General features: G+C 41.1%; 1 protein-coding gene across 15 annotated transcripts in view; it reads right to left on the bottom strand.

Annotated features, from left to right (window-relative positions):
• The window catches only part of ERC2 (ELKS/RAB6-interacting/CAST family member 2), a 900,196-nt gene that overhangs the window by 469,724 nt on the left and 412,707 nt on the right, over positions 1–17,765 (bottom strand). The gene's annotated exons all lie outside the window — the stretch shown is intronic.

Here is a 17,765-nt window from a genome sequence, read left to right as displayed (position 1 = left end):
ATTCTCTACCAGAACAACTGCAGCTGGAGGTGGGGCGTTCTAGGAGAGAGATGTCGGAGAAGATTAGACATCATAAGACAAGGCGAGATTGAGGTAAAATGAATAGGTTGGCATTAGAGGTGTGAAGCGTGTGGGGTGGGTTGTGACATCTAATAGTTGATCACTCTCCCCTCCTTCAAAGCCTTATTGAAGGCACATCTCTTCCCAAAGGCCTTTGCCAACTAGTTCCTTATTTCCTCTTTTCCCATTCCCTTCTTCATCACCTTTGTACTTGGATTTGCACCCTTTATTCATCCCTCCCTCAGCCCCACAGCACTTATGTACATATCCAAAATTTATTTGTTTCTTTCAATATCTGTATCCCCACTAGACTGTTGTCATGGGCAGGCAACGTGTCTACCAACTAAGCTATATTGTGAGTGCTTATTACAGAGCTCTGCACATAGTAAGCGCTCAGTAGATATGAGTGATTATCTTGTATTTACCCCAGCATTTTGTACAGTGCTTGGCTTATAATAAGCCCTTATTCTATACCATTATTAAATACTATCATTATTATATTCAAATTTTATGGCTGTGAATGATTGTCCTTCAATTTCAAAGACAGTGCCATTTCTTACAGTACATTTAATGATGGATGCAAATTTGGCTGAAAAAGTCTTAGTAGCCAACAGTCTACCAATCTTCCCATCTTCAAAGCCCTTTGAAAATCACATTTCCTCCAGAAAGTCTTCCCTGACTAATCTTTTATTTCCCCACTCGAATTTGCTTTCCTTTCTGTGTCACCTATGCACTTATGTCTGTACTCCTTAAGAACTTTGTTACTCACTCCATCCCCATCCCCACAATACTTACATACATATGCTTCTGTTCTGCTGCTTCCCCTATCTTTAATTTAATGTCTGTCTCCCTGACTAGATTGTAGCTCCTTGAGGGCAAATCAGTCAATCAAAGGTATTTACTGAATGTTTTCTGTGTACTGAGCTCTGCACTAAGCACTTGGGAGAGAAGAGAGAAGCAGCATGGCCTAGTGAATACAGCACGGGCCCGGAAGTCAGAAGGTCATGAGTTCTAATCCCAGCTCTGCCACTTGTCTAGTGTGTGACCTTGGGCAAGTCATTTTACTTCTCTGTGTCTTATTTACCTCATCTGTAAAATGGGGATTAAGACTGTGAGCCCAATTCATTCATTCAATTGTATTTATTGAGTGCTTACTGTGTGCAGGGCACTATATACTATACAGAGCACTGTACATGGGACAGGGACTGTGTCCAACCCAATTTACTTGTATCATCTCCCCCTCCCCACCACCACACTTAGTATAGTGCCTGGCACATAATAAGCACTTAACAAATACCACAAGTATTATCGTTATCATCATTATTACAATACAATGCAGGGACCTTACGTCCCTTCTCTCCTTCTACAGCCCAGCCTGTACACTCCGCTCCTCTGCCGCTAACCTCCTCATGATGCCTCGTTCTTGCCTGTCCCACCGTCGGCCCCTGGCCCACGTCCTACCACTGACCTGGAATGCCCTCTCTCCTCACATATGCCAAACTAACCCTCTTTCCCTCTTCAAAGCCCTACTGAGAGCTCACCTCCTCCAGGAGGCCTTCCCAGACTGACTTCTCCCTTTCCCTCTGTCCCTCCTCCCCTCCCCATTCCCCCTACTCCCTCCCTCTGCTCTACCCTCTTCCCCTCCCCACAGCACTTGTGTATATTTGTATATATTATTTATTACTCTTTTTTATTAATGAAATGCATATATCTATGATTCTAATTATCTATTTTGATGGTACTGATGCCTGACAACTTGTTTTATTTTGCTGTCTGTGTCCCCCTTTTAAACTGTGAGCCCATTGTTGGGCAGGGATTGTCTTTATCTGTTGCTGAACTGTACATTCCAAGCGCTTAGTACAGTGCTTTGTACACAGTAAGTCTTCAATAAACACGATTGATTGAATGAATGAATGAAAATCACTGCTACCAACTCCATTGTATTGTATTTTCCCAAGCGCTTTGTAGAGTCCTCTGCAGTGTACTGTGAGCTCAGTATATACCATTGACTGATTGATGAGGAATTGTCAGTGCTGACTTCATATGTCCACAGGGATTGTTTCTTTTAATTGCTAGAGATGTTCAGAATTGAACCACACCTCAGTGATCTGGCCAAGATAGGTACACATTATCCAGGTGGTTGTGAAATGAATTTCAAATCCAAACGTAACTCCCAAAAACTTGTTTTTGCTGATTTATCCTTTGAGAATGCAAGGAAAGTATGATGATCAAAAGAAGAATAAAATTTAGACCCTGGAGAGGAATGTTGAATCACACAAAGCATTTTAAAGACCTCACTTTGGCTGCCTTGTGGTAATCTCATTTCTTATCATATGCTATTATTTGGCACAAAAACAAAATTCAATTTTTTCCATGGTTCTAGGTAATAATTCTTTAGTGCCATATGTATATGTGTTTTCTGTTGGAGTTAGGCAGTAACTGCACCTCAGGGTGTTGAACCTCCCAAAGGAAAATACATAGTGAACTGAAGTTTTCTGAATTATGAGATCACAGCATATCAGACACTAAAATTTGAAAACCTGTAAGTAATTAAAAAAAAGAATAGGCTTGTTCCTCTGAAGCAATTTTAGGAAAGTCTTTTAAGAAAACTTTTTTTAAAAAAATTCTTCAACAAGCAACCAAAATGTAATTTTAAAATACCACCAATGAACCATTAAACTCCAAATATGAACCAGAGACGTTTGGTAAAACAATATCAAATGTGGCCAGTAACCCCCAATCTTTAATATTCCTGGCACACCCGCCTCTGGCTCAGGAGGCAGGATGTGCTGCCTTTCCTGTGGTCCAGGGTTTGGTGTATTTTCTACTGCTGCTCAGCTAACTTGAATTTGTAGAGGGTTTTTATTTCACCAAAGCGCTTTCACATTACTGATTTCATTTCATCCTCATAACAACCCTGTGAGATAGGGAGAGATACAAATCATCATCCTCACTTTAAAGATGAGGAAACTGGGGCACAGAGAGTCTAAGTGACTTGCCTGAGGTCACACAGCAAGGTTGAGAAGAGGACCCCAGGTCCTTTTCCTCTAGAAAGCTTTATCCATACCGCTGCTTCTGGATGCCTGTCAACTGCTGGGGGAAGGGGGTCTACCACTCTCCCTTGCCCCTGACTTTGCCTAGGTGGGGCACAGACCCTACTGCTAGCTGTAGCACATCACCCCCTTTCAAAAACATCCAATAGTTCCACATTGTTTCTTACATAAACCCAAAACTTCTCTTAACTAGCTTCAGGACTCTCTATCAGCTGGCTTCCTCTTATCTATCTATCTGCTCTCTTTTCCCCAGAGATCTCATGCACTTCACTCCTCCCCAAGCAAACGTCTTGCCCATCCCTTAGTCTTGAATCTCCCACTTTTGACACATTGCTCATGCGTTTCTCCTGACCAGAAACCATCCCTGACCAGTTTTCCTAGTTTATAAAATATCTTCTAGAAAGCCAACTCCTCCAAGTTAATTGCTGATAAATACCACCACTTTTCTAGTCACGTCCTTTCATCAGTCAACTCAACACTCTTTGTACTTTACCTGTGCTTTAATTAACAACGTCCTATTCTCTTACATTTTTATATCTGCTCATTTCAACTATTTTTTTATCTGTCAGCTTATGTCAACTTGTCTTCATTATGTTATTAACTCCTTGAGGGACAAGGGTCATACCTTATACTTCTTCTGCAAGAATCACAACTTATGATTCTTTGGAATATCCTTCAACTGTCCAGCAAAGTCTATGCATACTGTAGTTATTTTTTATTTATTTTTATAGTATTTGCTAAGCCCTTACTATGGGCCAGACACTGTACTAAACACTGGAGTAGATGTAAACTGATCATTTTGGACACACTCCACATCCCCCATGGCACTTTCAATCTTGATCCCCATTTTCCAGATAAGGAAACTATGGTACAGGGAAGTTAAGTGACTTACCCAAGGTCACACAGCGGACAAGTGATGCAGTCAGGGTTAGAACCCAGGTCTTCTAACTCCTAAACCTTTGCTCTATCTACTAGGTCATGGTTCCCTGTGGGCAAGGAACGTGTCTACCAGTTCTGCTGTACTGTACTTTCCCAAGCACATACTATTCCCAAGCACACAGTACAGTAAGTGCTTAGTAAGTACCATTGATTGATTTCTTAATTGATTAGACTGTAAACTCTTTGTAGGCAGGGAACACATCTACCGATTCTATTATATTGTACTCTCCTAAGTGCTTAGTACAGTGCTCTGTACACAGTAAGTGCTCACTGAATATGATTGATTGATTGACTGACAATGATGACACAGAATCATGGTGCCATAGGCCACAGAGGCAGCGTGGTCTAGTGGAATGAGCATGAGACTGGGAGTCAGAAGCCTTCCCAGACTGAGCTCCTCTTCTCCCTCTACTCCCTCTACCACCCCCCCTTCACCTCTCCGCAGCTTAATGCTCTTTTCCCCCCATTTCCCTCTGCTCCTCCCCCTCTCCCTTCCCATCCCCTCAGCACTGTACTCGTCCGCTCAACTGTATATATTTTCATTACCCTATTTATTTTGTTAATGAAATGTACATCACCTTGATTCTATTTAGTTGCCATTGTTTTTACGAGATGTTCTTCCCCTTGACTCTATTTATTGCCATTGTTCTTGTCTGTCCGTCTCCCCCGATTAGACTGTAAGCCCGTCAAACGGCAGGGACTGTCTCTATCTGTTGCTGACTTGTTCATTCCAAGCGCTTAATACAGTGCTCTGCACATAGTAAGCGCTCAATAAATACTATTGAATGAATGAAAAGACCTGAGTTTAACCCCAGCTGTGTCACTGGCCTGCTGTGTGACCCTGGCCAAGTCATTAGTCTCTCTTTACTCCAGTTTCCACATCTGTATAATGGGAATAAAATACTAACTCTCCCTATCTCTTAGATTATGGGACAGAAACTGTGTTTAATCTGATTACCTTGTTTTTAGCATGGTATTTGACAAATAATAGCTAGTTATCATAGCTATATAGCTATAGCTATATAGAATACCGGTACTTATTCTGCACTTAGTACATGCTAAGTAGATACAAAGATAACAAATCAGTTCCTCCCCGACATGGGGCTCACAATCTAGGTGGGGAAGACAAATCAAGGCCATGTTAAACATGGCGTGCAACAACGACCAGCAAAAGAATCATCAATCCAGAAACAATGCCCAGACAAATGAAAGAATGAATCCTCTGACTGACCACTGCTCCAGGTAAACCATGTTTTGTGACACTAAAATAATGGTGCAGCCTTCCCCAATTTCTAAAGGTTGTAAAAGTAGCTTGTGGCATGCAGTGGGTTGCCCTGGGGGAGAGTGGTTCAGTAGATCCAGCAGTTTGAGTCTCAAGGGGTCTCCAAGCCATGTTTGACTCAATCCTCGCCCACCCACTACCGGATAGAAAATGGCATGTCCCACCTGTGGTGTACTGCAGGAGGCTGGTTTGCTCATGGGGAAGTGGCAGTACACGCTGGAGCCAAATCTGACAGTCTCTGCCACACGGGATCCTAGAGTGATGGGAGAGGATGGAACTGAGGCCACAGGCTTCCCAATTCTCGGAAAGTCGGACAAGGCTTCACACCACTGCTTTATCCTCTTTCTGCAGCACTACAGAATGGGCTACTGGTTGCCCAGATGGTGCCGGGCTGGACAGCCTGGCCAAAACTAGCTCATTTCAGAGTGACAGCATAAAGAAGCTGCCAAAATGACCCAGCAAGCAAAAATGTATGAATTCTTGTTCCAGTGGGATAAATAATTATTTCTTACAGATTATATGAAAGGAGGTGGATACTTCATAATTTATTTTAGGTCCATTTTTTTAAAAAGTAGAATTTTAACATTATTTCAATATTTCTATTGATCCTAACAATTTCCCTACATGTTTCACCTATGCAATGATCATAGTTTATATTTCTCCCCAGAGATATGAGTCCTAAATACATATTAAAGGTTCTTTGGACCTTCCTCCTGTTACTCTGACTGCAGACCCATTAAAACCTCCTCCTCCTCCTCCCTAGATTTGTAGAACCAGAGAGAGAGGAAGAATTATCACAGGTTAAACTCTTTGACTATAACCCTCCTCCTTTGCCCTGACCCAGACCACACTTGCTCTGAAGGGGAATTGGCAAAAAACCCACAGGCACTTTTCCATGCACCAGGCAAGAGGATCACATAAATGTGAGCTGCACTACTTTGAAGGAGGAAGAATCTAGCTAAAATTTTCAAACAGGAACTCATAATCATATTTCACTAGAAAGGAAGCTCAAAATTTAATATCCCCGATACCAAAACATGCATTAGGAGTCTGGGGAAACTATCTTGGAATAATCTTCCAAAATGCAGTTCAGTTTTCTTCTAAATGCTATTCTGGAGTAATGATGTTATTCCCAAGGTTTTAAAGGGAGATGGTTCTCTTCTGCCTGAATCTGCCTCTATCTCCTGAATTTATACTTCCCTCCTTCCCTAGGAGACTAAGAGAAGACTAAGTATCTTTCTGGGTGTTTCAGCCAGCTTCACAGTGCAGCAAACAACAGGATTGTCCACATGAACAAACCTCTTTTTATGTGGTTCTGAACATGTCAACCGCTGTCTTGATTTCCTCCAGTTCACCCACATCCATAACCCTAAAATGAGATCTCAAAGATTAAGATGAGATGCAAAGATTAGTAGTAATAGTAATACATTAAGCGTCCACCAGGTTTAGTGCACTCACAGTATTAAGCACTTGGCAAGAAAAGCAAGTGACACATTCCTTACCCACAAGAAATTTACACTGTAATATATGTCTCTTCAGCACTTATGTGCTAATTCGATTGCACATTCAATTATGTATTTTGATTACCCTATTTGTGAGTAATTTTTTTCTGTTTCCTCCACTAGAACATAAGCTCCCTCTAAAGTACATAAGCATTAGAGATGGTTTATGGATGTCTACAACTTGGGATGCTAAGAATTAATTATAGAAGACATGTCAAAAGAGATGGGCTTTCAGGAGGGCCTACAATCTGTCAGATTTGGGGGAGGAGGGACAGAATGAGTGAGGGGAGGGAGGTGGGAAAGTCAAAAGCAAAGTACAGTTAGAAGAGTAAGTTAGGAGTAGCATGTAAAGAGAGCAGATACATAAGGTGGGGCAAGTTGGTGGATAGCTTTTAAGAACTAACTGATCACCTGAGAAATTCTTTCAAGCTGAATTACTCACACAAGTACTGAACTCATCCTGTTGCTGTTTTCCAAGGGCAGTTTAGAAAATAGGCAATTTCTAACAAGGAATGTCTACAGAGCCATCTCTAAATGGCTAGCATACCAGGAATTAATGAATCAATGGTCAATATGAGATAGGAAGTCCATTTTGGAATATTTTAAGGACAGTTTCTTTTTCTTTTTATACAATATGCTGTAGTCTGGCAAATCAGTAGCAAACAACTTAATCCATCAATCATTTGCATTTATTGAGTGCTTACTGTGTGTAGAGCACTGTACTAAGCGCTTGGGAGAGCATGATATAGCAGAGTTGGTAAACATGTTCCCTGCCCACAATGAACTCTCATTTAGAAGCAGCATGGCTCAATGGAAAGAGCCCAGGCTTGGGAGTCAGAGGTCACGCGTTTGAATCCTGGCTCTGCCACTTCTCAGCTGTGTGACTTCGGGCAAGTCACTTAACTTCTCTGGGCCTCAGTTCCCTCATCTGGAAAATGGGGATGAAGACTGTGAGCCCCACGTGGGACAACCTTATCACCTTGTATCCCCCAGCGCTTAGAACAGTGCTTTGCACATAGTAAGCACTTAACAAATACCAGCATTATTATTCAATTGACTGTGATGACACACATCTCTGACTTAAAGAATGCACATCTCCCACTTGTGAATGGCACTGTTGCTGGTTGGACTGGCTAATCATTGAGAAAATGTGGTAGGTGATGAAAGTTACTTAAGAGAATTGTTTCTCCTCCCTTCCCCTCCCCCACTTGATTCTTCAGGAACACAGGTAAAGATACAGAATGGGTACAACACACTAATAGCCTAAATTAGTGTTAATTTCAGAAGGGAAGGTAGAATGAAAATTTATTTACCTAACTTCAATACAAATTTTGTTTTAATATGATTTCTGAAATAGACTTTTTGTGCTGTAGCATGTCACCACTATGAGAAGAGGTCAATTGTGTAGTATATGAAAAATTCTAGTGACAGTTTCTTAGTTTGTAGTAACTTGGGTTGTGCCACTACAAGGAAGAATTTTGAACTGTTTAACTTATAAGAGACAGTTAAAAGCTAAAATGCCCAAATTCTAAATATGTAATTCATAAAACAGCATATTTTCCTTAATTCATTTTCTCAAAGTTTACAATATCTGTACTAATTCTCTGTAACAAGATACGTTCTGGATCCATTCTCAGAGAATCTGTGTAGAATAAAAATTTGAAACATCTTAAAACTAACTAAAAACATCTTTCTAGTATGCTGCAAGGCAAATGCTTTTTAGATGTTTTGCATTTTTATGCTAAACAGTGCAGCTGCAATTGATAAAAAGCAATCAAGCTAATTTAAGTCAATCAAGTCCAGGAGGTTCTCATCACTTGTATAAAAAATGCTCTCACACTCCTTAAAAAAAATTAACATAGTGGGTAGATGGCCTTGATTCCATTTTCTTGCAATTCCAATAACAGTGTAACACTAAGGAATGTCCTGTTATATGCCTTATTTTGACAATTGTTTACAGCATAATGCAAATGTGTAAGTCATATTTAATTAAGCAATCTAGTGCATTAGCATATATAACAAGGCAAGGGTTAGCCCATGGAAATAGTACATATCAAATCTGCTGTGATGTGTGATGTTAGCTCAAGACAAACTCATGGTACTCTACCTGCCCACAAGCAGTTTACTGTTTATACTTCAGCATTTTTCCATCACCATTAATCATCTGTGATATTCACCACTGAATGGTCAGGGTAGACAATTGCTTTTAGAGACAAAAAACAAACACCACCAATGCAGGAGGGGGAAGACAGTGAGACAAAAAATCAGTACTGAAGGACCTAGGGCTCACAGACCATCAGAAGATGAATATGAGTCAGCAATGCACTAATGCAAGTCAATCTGGTATCAGGCTGTACTAACATGAGTGGAACATACTAGTGCTGGGAAGTAATTCTCTACATTGGACAGACATTTGTTAGAGGTTTGTGCTCACTTCAGTTCATTGCATTTTTAATGAATATGGGAAATTTGGAGAGACTGTCTTAGACAGGGGGCACAAAAGTGAATAAAAATAGATCCTAAGGGGAAACATTAGAGGAACTGATATTGTTTTGCCTGAAGATGAGAAGCTTTTTCTTTATTTGATAGTACTAAAATTTTCTTCTATAACAGTTCATGTAGTTACCTTAAAAGACTGCTAAAAATGTATTTTTCCTGCCTTTTGTTCTAATTCACTACTACCTTCAGCGTGGCTCAGTGGAAAGAGCACGGGCTTTGGAGTCAGGGCTCATGAGTTCAAATCCCAGCTCTGCCACTTGTCAGCTGTGTGACTGTGGGCAAGTCACTTAACTTCTCTGTGCCTCAGTTCCCTCATCTGTAAAATGGGGATTAAGACTGTGAGCCCCACGTGGGACAACCTGATTCCCCTTTGTCTACCCCAGCGCTTAGAACAGTGCTCAGCACATAGTAAGCGCTTAACAAATACCAACATTATTATCACTTTATAGTCATCCTGACTCGAAGCATTTCTTCATTCTAGCTCTTCCAAAAAATGTTACTGCTCACAGTGATTTATAACTTTAATTCTAAGTTCTTGGTTTTAAATATATCATATACTCTTTCCCTTTTTTTAAACCTCCATCTTATTGTTCCCCCTACCCCTGACACACACACACACACACCCCCGCCCATCCTCCTCCCACACTCTAGGTCCCCTGACTCCTTATTAACCAATTGTATTTTATCAATCATATTTATTAAGCACTTACTGTGTGCAGGGCACTGAAGTAAGTGTTTAGGAAGTACTGTATAACAGATTTGATAGACATGTTCCCTGCCCACAATGAGGTTACAGTCTAGAGTTGAGGAAGCAGACATTAATATAAATTATGAATATGCATATAAGTACTTTGGGGCTGTGGAAGGGAAAAATTAAGGGTGAAAATTAAAAATGCACAAACACAGAAGGAAGTGAGAGAATAGAAAGAAGAAGGGGAAGCTGCATGGCGTAAGGAGAAGCAGTGTTGCCTAGTGGATAGAGCAGTGGCCTGAGAGTCAGAAGGACCTGGGTTCTAATCCTGGCTCTGCCACATGTCTGCTGTGTGACCTTGGGCAAGTCACTTCACTTATCTGGGCCTCAATTACCACTTTTGTAAAATGGGGATTAAGACTGTGAGCCCCATGAAGAACATGGACTGTGTCCAACCTGATTACTTGGCATCTATCCCAGCACTTAGAACAGTGCCTGGCACATAGTAAGTGCTTAACAACTACCATTAAAAAAAGAAAGAGGAAATGAGGGCTTAGGGAAGGCCTCTTGGAGGAGATGTGATTTTAATAAGGTTTTGAAGGTGGGTAGAGTGATCATCTGTCACATATGAGGAGGGAGGGCATTCCAGGCCCGAGCCAGGATGTGAGCAAGAGGTCAGCGGTGAAATACAGTAGGTTGGCATTAGAGGAGTGAAGCATGTGGGCTGGATTGCATTAGGAAAGCAGCGAGAAAAGGTAGGAGAGGGCAAGGTGATTGAGAGCTTTAAAGCCGATGGTAAGGATTCTCCATTTATTGCAAAGGTGGATGGAGGTTCTTGAGGAGTGGGGAAACATGGACTGAATGTTTTTGTAGAAAAATGATCCGGGCAGCAGAGTAAAGTATGAACTGGATTGGGGAAAGACAGAAGGCAAGGAGATCAGCTAGTAGGTTGATGCAGTAATCAAGACAGGATAGAATAAGTGATGGGATTAATGTGGTAGCAGTTTGGATAGAAAGGAAAGGGTGGATTTTAATGATGCCGTTTCGTGAATGTTAAAATGAACGGATTTGATGCCATATTGAATATGTGTTTTGAACAAGTGAGATGAGATAGTGTTGCTGTCTACAGTGATGGGAAAATCAAGGGAAGGACAGAGTTTGGGTGGAGAGACTGTAGAGGACTCTAAAGTGTAAGCTCACTGTGGGCAGGGAACATATCTACCAACTCTGTTATATTGTACACTCCCAAGCCCTTAGTATAGTGGTCTGCACACAGTTCTGTTTGGGACATGTTAAGTTTGAAGTGTCAGCAGGACATCCATGTAGAAATATCGTGAAGGCAGGAGGAAATGAGAGACTGCAGAGAATGAGAACGATTAGAGCTAAAGTTGTATATTTGGGAATCTTCCACATAAAGATGGTAGTTGAAGCCATTGGAGTAAATGAGTTCTCCAAGGGAGTATGTGTAGATGGAAAATAGAAGGGCACCCAGAACTGAGCCTTGAAGGACTCCCACACTTAGGGGGTAGGAGGCAGAGGAGGAGCCTGCCAAAGAGAAGAAGCCAGAGACATAGGTGGAAAACCAAGAGAGGACAGTGTCACTGAAGCCAAGGTTAGATAATGTTTCCAGGAGAAGAGGTTGGTCAACAGTGTCGAAGGCTGCTGAGAGGCAGAGGTGGATTAGAATGGAGGAGAGACTGTTGGATTTTGCCATAAGGACATCATTGGTGACCTTTGAGAGGGTAATATCTGTGGAGTGAAGGAGGAAGCCAGATTGGAAGGGTTCAGGAAGAGAATTGGAGGACAGAAAGTGGAGACAGTGGATGTAGAAAACTTGCTCAAGTAGTTTGGAGAGGAACGGTAAGAGGGAGAGGGGCAGTAACCGGAGGGAGCCATGGGGTCAAAAGAGAGTCTTTTTTAGGATGTGGGAGACATGAACATGTTTGAAAGCAATGGCGAAGAAGCCATTGGAGAGCAAATAGTTGAAGATGGCGTTCCATGAGAGAAAGAAGTAGGTAAACGTTTTGATAAGGTGTGACGGGTTGGGGTCAGAGCTGCAGGTGGAGGGGGTGTATTTTGAGAGGACCTTGGACCTTGTCTTCCAAAAGACCTTTACCATTTGAAAGAGAAGGCTCAGAGGGGACTGTCAAACCATGTCCTTTTCCAACTTCAAGGCCTTCCTAAAAAGTCATTCCTCTAGTAGGCTTTCACTGACTAATCCCATCTGCTGTCCTTAGCTCTTCAGTGGACAATGACTTATTTATTCCTCCTTTTTATTCATTTATTTATTAATTTATTTCTTACTCTTGTCACCAGTTATATCTATATTTTTCCCCTTATTCCCATTCCACATATACAGTTGATGTCTTCCTGCTTCTCAGGGTTTTAAGGGCCTCAAGCTCAAGTATCCTAACAGACTTTGATTGTAGGCTTTGAAGCACCTAATACCGTGGTCTGCATATGATAGGTGTTCAAATACTGAGACAGGTAGTGATGATAAATGCCGATGATTTAACTGTGCTCCAGATTCTTGTTGATAAAAATGCATGTCTGGCTGTTTGGATTTCAATCTGCCAGGAGATGAACGATCTCTTATTAAAGCAATGATTGTAAGACTGCCACTAGATGGAGCAAAATTTGACTTGCCCTTTCTATGTTTCCCACCTCAAGGAAACATGAATGGAAATCACAAAAAAGCAGTCTCCCTTATGAAAACATTTTTCAGCTATCAAACTGTGACTCACAAATATAGTGTTCCTAATTAGCGAATGGCTCAGGAAATCTAAAATTCTACAGATATAAATCCATCACTGAATAGGATTCATTGTGTTTCTGTGCTATCCACAGTTATCATAAAACAAAAAAAAATGGAAACATTCCCAACATCATTCTTCTCATCAACTGCAGATCAATTATTTTTAGTCAGCAATAAATACAAACATTCAGCTATATTTATGTCCCTTCAATTACTTCTGGATCATTCACTTCCCACTTATTGGCTAGTCTGCAGAGGCCAAGGGATGTGGGAGATTAAGTAATTTCTAGTTACCCTATTTTTACTCTTGTAATTATCTCAATTACATAATTATGAATAAGAGAGACTATTTTTTTCACTACATATCTGTCTCTGTTTATACCTTATCCACATCCTGACCCCCTACTCCCCAACAGACTGATGAATGGATGGATCCAATCTCATTCCTTACTGAAAATAGCCTTTGTCTGCCTTGGTAGTGGAACACATCACCTGGCCAGTCAGATGATGCTGCCTTAAAAGAACATGCTTAAAAGGATAAGGATAGGTTAGTAATAATATTGGTCACTGAATGTCAAGGGCAATACAAAGAATCAATTGTAGGCAGAGAAACTGTGACTTTAACAAAGATAAATACACTATTTACAAGGCATAGTTTAAGCTACTTGTTTCATTTTATTTTTCATAAAATGGAATCAAAGCATCAACACAGAAATTGGGGCAAAGAACATCCAGTCTATCCTTGTTTTAGCGTAGAAATGGGGCAAACAAAGGAGCAACTAGGCAAGTAAATACAGTTTCTGTCCAGATCATTCAGACCAAAAATAACCTCATTTACAAAGGTTTAGGGAGAGAAAGGAGGGAGAGACAGAGAGAGAAAGAAAGAAACCTAGTTCATAGACTTCCTCTTGACTGGAACTCCTTCTCCCCCAGACTTCAGCTCTCTCCACATTCAAAGCCTATATGATATCCCAGATCCTCCAAGAAGTTTTCCCTAATTCTTCTTCTCCCCAACTTGCACCCTTCCAGCAATCATCTCAGCATTTTTGCATTCAAAACCTCCCGTTACACTTTAGTACATATTGAGGTACATACTTGGCAATTTAAGCATTTCTTCCCCAGATCTGAAAATTATTCTGCCTACTTCCCCATTTGATTGTAAGCTCCTCATGGGCAGGGAACATATCTCCTGCATGGTGTAGTGGATAGAGCACAGGCCTGGGAGTCAGAAGGTCATGATTTCTAATCCCAGCTCCGCCACTTGTCTTCACTGTGACTGTGGGAAAGTCACTTCACTGTGCCTCAGTTACTTCATCTGTAAAATGAGGATTGAGATTGTGGGCCCCCCATGGGACAGGGACTGTGTCCAACTCGATTTGCTTGTATCCACCCCTGCGCTTAGTATAGTGCCTGGCACAAAGTAGCACTTAGCAAATACCATCATTATTACTGTATTCTACCAAGCACTGAGTACCCAAAATACAATCGTTGGATTGATTGAGAGAGAGAGAGGAAGAAAAAGAGACTGCAAGAAGGTGAAAGTGTATTCAGAGATAATGCTCCTGAAAGTATGATTTCATCAAGGTGTGCAAGTGTGGCCAGAAAGTCTCTTCCACTTTATGCACTCATAAAGAGAATAGGGAACATTCCCTAGTCCTTTGGCAATATAGCTACAGTAAAGATGCTGCTGCTCTTTGAGGAACTTCAAACTGAGTGTTGAGCTGACAATTAACATAGGATTTTAATTAATGGTTGGGAGGAGCAATCTCAACATTGAGCTGGACATTAATTCACTATGTCATTTTTTCAGAGCTCACTAATAATAATAATGATTGTATTTGTTAAGTGCATACTGTGTGCCAAGCAATGTTCTAAGCAATAGTAGATACAAGGTTATCAGATTGTCCCACGTGGGGCTCACAGTCTTCATCCCTATTTTACAGATTGGGTAACTGAGGCACTAAAAAGGTAAGTGACTTGCCCAAAGTCACACAGCTGATGTGGTGAGCGCTTAGTACAGTGCTCTGCACATAGTAAGTGCTCAATAAATACAATTGAATGAATGAATGGTGGAGCCAGGATTAGAAGCCATGACCTCTGACTCCCAAGCCCTGGCTCTTTCCACTAAGCCATGCTGCTTCTCTCTAGGCACTGAGTACTAGGTACTAAGCACTGTGTTATGGGCTGGGATAGATAAAAATAAATAGTGCAGACCCAGATTTATTCTTGATTTGGTTTTCCAGAAGTTGTGTTGGGTTGCATTCAGTCATGCACATTCCCTTCACTTCCCATTTAGCAAACTGCTTGCTGTGGGAGATGGCTATCAGGGATAATGCTCTAGTCTATGAAACTTCCTCAACAGGACACCTGGAATTTGAAAGACTGAAACTCAGGGTTTGCTGAAAACACGCCATCACATTCCATACCAAATTGAAGTCCAGTGAGCGACAAATCCATTAGTACAGCAAGGGAGCTCTATGTTTTCACAATGTGGAATGGGCAGCTGGTCATACATCAGTCTCTTCAGCCACAGACATGCAAGTGGACTTTGTGTGACCTTGGGCAAGTCACGTAAACCACTCTGGGGTTCAGTTTCCTCATCTATAAAAGCTAAAATACCTGCTCTTCTCTCAAACTTGGAGCCTTACATTATCTTCCCCATTACTCAGCAGAGTGCTTGGCACATAGTATGAGTTTAATAAATACCATAATTATAATGGACCATACAATCTCATTGTCAAAACAAGTATTTCATATATTCCAGTATTTGGGTATGTGAACATGTTTCCATGTGCCCCAATATTAAGCAAGTGTCCCAGTCTGAGGTAGCCAGTATCTACCAACTGTATTGTACTGTGCTCAATAAATATCATTGATTGATTGATTCCTTAGGAATAGATATTGTTAGTATTTCTTTCCCTACTGTCTTTTGTTGCTTAAACATTTTTCATTCTATCTTTTCTTCTTTTTGATAGCTTTTTTTCTACCCCCTTCTGATGTTACTCAACTTAGTATAAATTTACAGGCTCTGTTTAGCTAGTTCCTTTGGTTGTTTACCATCCCTTTTCTCCTCTTTCCCTGGCATTTCAGTTGCTCTCTAGAATTGGGATTTTTTTTCTTTATATTTTCCTCTTTCTCCCTCACACTTTCCCTTTTTCATCACTTGTGAGGTTCCTCCACTCCCTTATGTTCTCTGGTCATTGCAGACCTTCAGCTGCCCAACATTTTTTCAGCCCCCATCTCCATTCCCCACATCCCACTTTCTCTTTGTAGCTTAGTTTCCCTGCTTTCTCCTCTTTATTCGTCTCAGGATTTCTTCCCCCTCCTTTTTTTCAACTTATCCTAAGCTTTCAGCAGCTCTTTGCTTTCCCTTCTCTGTCTTTTTTCTCTAATATTTAAATATTGCTAACATATAAATTTATTAGATATTTTATATCCCCTCCATCCTTAGTAGTTAATTGATCAATCAATGGCATTATTGAGCACCTACTCTGTGCAGAGCACTGTACTAAGTGCTTGGAAGAGTACAATGCAATAGAATTGGTAGACATGATCACTGCCCTTCAGGAGGGTACAATCTAGTTAGCTTTCTGTGTGTTGCTTATCTTCCCTTTTCACTGGCTTTTATGGTGAGTTAGGTGGCAGAGGAAGACAAACTGAGGGGGGAAGGAAAGGAAAACATTTAAATTTACCCATCCTATTTTGCCTCTTCTGCTTGGCAGATCCTCTGCATTCCTGGCACAATCCCATTGTCTTTGGCTAGCAGACAGAGGGACAAGTATCAAGAGCTTCCTCTCCCCTCCCCATTGCCCCAACCTTCTCCCTTTACTCTACACCCCCTACCCAGTACTTGTGTATATATGTACATATTCATAATTAAAATTCTATTTATTTTTATTAATGATGCACATATATCTATAATTCTATATATTTATAATGATGCTACTGAGGCCTGTTTACTTGCTTGATGTCTGTCTCCCCCCTTCTAGACTGTGAGCCCATTGTGGGCAGGAATTGTCTCTATTTGTTGCTGAACTGTACTTCCCACGCACTTAGAATAGTGTTCTGCACACAGTAAGCGCTCAATAAATATGATTGAATGAATGAATGAAAGAGCTTAATAGGACAGGCAGCTCCAAAGGTTGGTGTGCACTCTGCTATTTACCTTGCATTCTTAATAGCTCTCTGGTAAGATAGGCAGCAATCAATCAGCCCAGGGAGGGGGCAAATTCTCAACATATCCACATGTGGCCACAAGAAGCAGCATGGACTAGTGGATAAAACAGAGTCAGAAATACCTGGGTTCTAATTCCCATTAGTCAACCTCATTTATTGAGCATTTACTGTGTGCAGAGCACTGTACTAAGTGTTTTGAGAGTACAATGCAACAATAAACAGACACATTCCCTGCCCACAATGAGAATAAAGTCTCGCCTGCCGTATGACCTTCGGCAAGCCACTTCAGTTCCCTGTACCTCAGTTACCTCAACTGTAAAATAGGGATTAAGACTGTGAGTCCCATGAGGGACAGGGACTGTATCCATTCTGATTAGCTTGTATCTACCCCAGTGCTTAGTACAGTGCCTGTCACATAGTAAGCCTTTAACAAATGCCATGAAAAAAAAATGGAGGCTGCATCCCTCACAGCCAGAGAGGGTAGCAAAGAGCCAATCGGGCTGTCCAGAATCTCGCCATTCCCACAAAACCTAGGTTGAAACCCAAACTCGCAACCTCCCCACCAACACTCAAGTAAGGAAGAATATCAGCCCCCACAACCTCAAGGAAAGTAATGAGGAGGTGGCCATGCAACCTTTAGATGTGTTTAGTTTGTCAGACACCAGTGGACAACTTGAGACTCTGGGGAAGCAGTTTTCCCTAAAATCACTGTGTTTTCTTCATTGTTTGAATCCCTTTTGAAATGTTTTCTTCATTGTTACTGTGATATTGTACTCAATTTTGAAAGTTTTTCTGCATATGTTGCGAC

This window comes from Ornithorhynchus anatinus, chromosome X1 (genome assembly GCF_004115215.2).
Source record: "Ornithorhynchus anatinus isolate Pmale09 chromosome X1, mOrnAna1.pri.v4, whole genome shotgun sequence".
NCBI lineage: Eukaryota > Metazoa > Chordata > Mammalia > Monotremata > Ornithorhynchidae > Ornithorhynchus > Ornithorhynchus anatinus.
This window is presented reverse-complemented; position numbering and strand designations above follow the sequence as displayed.